Genomic DNA, 4,223 nt, shown 5'->3' with positions numbered 1-4,223 from the left:
TTGACGTTGTTTCAACGTCGAATAAATGTTGAAATTGCGTCGCGATATTATCAACCTAAATTCAATGTCTATCCAACGTCGGTTTTGTAACGTTGTTCCAACGTCCATATTTCGACATTAATCCAACATTGAATGTTGGTTGAAATTGCGTCGCGATATTATCAACCTAAATTCAATGTCTAGCCAACGTCGGTTTTGTAACGTTGTTTCAACGTCCATATTTCGACATTAATCCAACGTTAAATGTTGGTTGAAATTGCGTCGCGATATTATTAACCAAAACTCAATGTCTATTCAACGTCGGTTTGGTGACGTTGTTCCAACGTACATATTTCGACATTAATCTAACGTTGGATAAATGTTAAAATTGCGTCGCGATATTAACAACCTAAAATTAACGTCTCTCTGACGTCGGTTTGGTAACGTTGTTCCAACGTACAGATTTCGACATTAATCTGACGTCGAATAAAAGTTTAAATTGCGTCACGATATTGACAACCGAAATTCCATGTCTATTCAACGTCAGTTTGGTAACGTTGTTCCAACGTACAGATTTCAACATTAATCTGACGTTGAATATGCGTTTAAATTGCGTCACGATATTAACAATGTTAAATTCAATGTCTATCAATCGTCAGTTTTGTAATTGTTCCAACGTATTTTGACATTATTCTGATGTTGGATAAATGCTTAAAATTGCGTCGTGATAACGACCTAAATGTACCAACGTCGGTTTGGTAAACTTTGTTTAACATACGGATTTTAATTAGTCCAAAGTTGAAAAAATGTCGAAATTAAGTGCGTCGCAATCAAACATATTGCATTGCTTTGAAATTGAGTATCCTCGCGGTTACTTCAACGTCAGTCCTGCTGTATCAATTAACGTATAATTTTAACTATCAAAGTGCAAAATATTATGTCAAGAAATATAAACAAAATAGCCGACTTAATTGAACTTTGTGGCCTTTTTTATGAAAACATATTATTTGTCAGCACGCCAAAGCTGTGACGCTAGCCAATCACACGGCGCGTAATTTGTTCTACATTCCAAGGTTGTGACGCTGGCCAATCAGTTTTCATGTACTCTCTTTGAATCACGATATGGCGCGCAAGCATATGACCGTTACATATTTCGACATCATACTGCAGTTGTGTGGACGTGTAGCGTGCAGCCGACATCATTTTACTCAAATAACAGGTAAGAATTTTGCCATCAAAATTCGTCGTTATTGTTATGATGTTGCTTAGACATACCTGACGTTTATTCGAAGCACTTACTTATTAATTGCAACCAATTTCTCCCCAAAACGATAAACAAATATTGACACATCACTGGGGTCGGGGACACTGGCATGCATGGTCACTGATGATACCGGCGTCCGGTACGTATGGGAACCAGGTCGACCGCATGCATCCCGGCACTCGGAACAGTGTATTGCTGAGCTGTACTTAAACGGGTTCAATGGGAAAGTAGTGAGAGAAATCCTGAGAAATAATCCTCCATTGGCGTTTTGAACTGTACAGTATAATGGACGTGTGACTTAAACTTTCCAAAACGATATTGTTACCATGAATAAATGTGGCTCAATTACTGGATTTCCTTTGTATTGAAAAGTTGTTTCTGAGGAAATAGAAATTGCATTTTTTTTCACTTGGTAGACCTTATGGACATGAAATGCATGATGATGAAATGTACTTAAGCCTACCTGGTTAAAAAAAATAATAACCAGGAAAAATATAATTCGATTTTCTGCACTGTAGAGTTTCAGTTTTCATGTAATTTTCAGGCTAAAAAGTAAAAATGGATCGTCCAAAAGTGATTGTAGAATGGAATGCAGTATATTTTCTCGAGGTCAATTACTGCCATACTGGATTTCTTCGTACAGCTACACAGCGGTGATAGGTCGTGGGTCATGTACATTATACCGTTTTACTTCCCCTGATTATTAAACCAGGTGGGTTATCTTCCATAGGGAATAGGCCTATCAATTCGGGGATAAACACTCCCAATTTCGATTTCACATGTTGCTATCACCACCCCGGTGCTCTTGTACATGTACAAGTCACAAAACGGAGGAAGTTGCTGGGTAGTTCACAATAGTGAGAATGCATAACACACATTTCTGTATCAAAACTTTAGGTAAATGCAAGCATGGATAATTATACCGCTGTTTGTAGCCTGTGCTGTGAATGGTGCAATAACAAAATGGACTCACGGTGCAGGGAGTGAGTAATTACGTAAATGTATTGGCCTAAGTAATCAATCATTGCATAGGCAGGTGGTATTTCTACATAAACTTGTTTTTGTTTTGTGTAGATACTAGACATGGTTTGCATATTTTTTGGGGAGTATGCAGAGTCTAAGTTTGGCAGGTAGGACAGGTAGGGTAGTTAATCTCACTTTTTCAGCTTCTGAAGAAAAAAATCCTTTTCAAAATTCCAGAAGAGTTTACAAGACCTCACAGATGACGAAACCCCACTCAGCAATGATTCATACAGGAATTGAGGAGGAGCCAAAGTCAGCATGGATTGTCGAACCAGTATGGAGGAGTTATGTATGACTTTCGAAGATGCTTCAGTTTGAAATCTTTCGGACAGTACTCGCAGTGCCGTAGCTGGTATGTATATGCCGACAAAAAAAAAAAATTCAGGGCTAAGTTTTATTGGAAAAACCGATTATTTTATTCTTAAGTCAATAACACTTGCAGAGATGTAGCTCTGATTGCAGTCATCGCACATAAAAAAAGTGGTATTCAAATCCATTTATACCTGTGCGAACAACAGACACAATGGCCAGTTCATTCAAAACGTTAACAAAACGCAAAAATGAAAACAGATTTGTGGCTATATCTTAATTGAGTGTTGGCAGAAGTTTCGTCACAGTGCATTGTATAATAACTTGTGTTTGTTTACACTCTTCCGTTATCTTTTTTCCTGATGGGTCTTTGCTTTTGTCTCTGAGCGTTTTTTTTTTTCTCATCCAACAGGTGCATGACCAAGTGATTGAAGACAGTTCAACAATGATGGGCAGAGTGGAACTGAAACTGAAAAAAAGCAGATGAGGAGACGGACCTTTTCAGTTTCGCAGGTAATTTAATTTTCTTCGCCAGATTTAATTTATTTTGACCAATTATTGATCTTGGTTAAAATCTCATTGTGTGGGTACTTGGTTGTATGGTTGATAATTGCTGAAGTGTCAGGAAATACAAGTGGTAGTTTTTATAAGTGCAAGTTTAATAAAAGGAATCATTCTGTTGATTTTTTGTACACAATGTCAGCACATAAAATGAACGTGTTGTCGCTTTGTTGAAACTAATATGGTTTATGTATGTATTTCTCTTTGTTTGTGTTTGTAACATTTTCTTTTTTGAGGGTGATTTGGTTGTGTCAATGAATAAAGAGATGGTTGGGGAGGAAGCTTGCAATTCTAAAATATTACACTATCTTTTATTTGTCTTTTCTAGCGAGGTCTAGTAACTTCGTAATCGGGCAAGGTGATGGATGTTGCTGCTTGTTGAGTTTTTCATCTCCTGTCAAGTTTGCGCCTGAAAGAAGAGGTGATGGAGGGACACACTGAGGGCCCATGCACCTTCACATTCAGTCGTACCTTTGGACTGTGTTAAATATTTCAATATTGGAACAGTTGATTAATAGTAATTGTTCAAATACAGTAAGTTGCTCTGGAGTGGCTGGTATCTTTCCGTAAGTGTAACAGGTAAAGGCTCTTTAAGTGATGGAAATTCAACCTCTGCCGCATCTTGTACTTTTCATCTTGAAACTTCCACGTTCGAGAAGTGGGGGACTGTTATAATAATTATATACAGTACATGTATTGTGCATTATTTAGTTATTACTGTTGATTCTTGGTTGACCTGTTCAAATGTTCAATTGAATCATTTAGATTAATTTTGTATGAATGATGCTGTTTGTTTTATTATTTTCTATTTGATAGTTTCTAATGCTCTTGCCCAAGTCTGCCGCATAACCTCTTGCAATATTTCACAAGAAAATTCATAGATATGATAGAATAGTGCTGCAGGTAAATTTGGAAAACTAATATGAATTGTATGCAAATGAAAAAAAAAAAGTGAATTTAGACGTTTAAAAATTGTACCGTATGCTTGTTAATTCGTGTTATATTTCCGATGTAATTGCACTGGGCAGTGCTGCATTTCTTTGAAAAAAGAATCAAATTCATTATCATGTATCTTTTTAGAGACTAG

At 36.8% G+C, this 4,223-nt stretch overlaps 2 long non-coding RNA genes across 2 annotated transcripts; both read left to right on the top strand.

The window, feature by feature from the left end:
- The first annotated feature begins 298 nt into the window (after positions 1-298).
- On the top strand, positions 299-3,044 carry LOC119721036. Its single transcript, XR_005270136.1, has 3 exons — positions 299-1,198; positions 2,444-2,618; positions 2,988-3,044. It is a non-coding gene; the product is annotated as an uncharacterized LOC119721036 (long non-coding RNA).
- On the top strand, positions 3,043-3,662 carry LOC119721037. Its single transcript, XR_005270137.1, has 2 exons — positions 3,043-3,088; positions 3,465-3,662. It is a non-coding gene; the product is annotated as an uncharacterized LOC119721037 (long non-coding RNA).
- The last annotated feature ends 561 nt before the right edge of the window (positions 3,663-4,223 follow it).

The sequence above is a fragment of the Patiria miniata genome, unplaced genomic scaffold, assembly GCF_015706575.1.
Source record: "Patiria miniata isolate m_02_andy unplaced genomic scaffold, ASM1570657v1 HiC_scaffold_9, whole genome shotgun sequence".
Classification (NCBI taxonomy): Eukaryota; Metazoa; Echinodermata; class Asteroidea; order Valvatida; family Asterinidae; genus Patiria; species Patiria miniata.
Note: the sequence above shows the minus strand (reverse complement) of the source record. Positions and strands in the feature narration are given on the sequence as shown.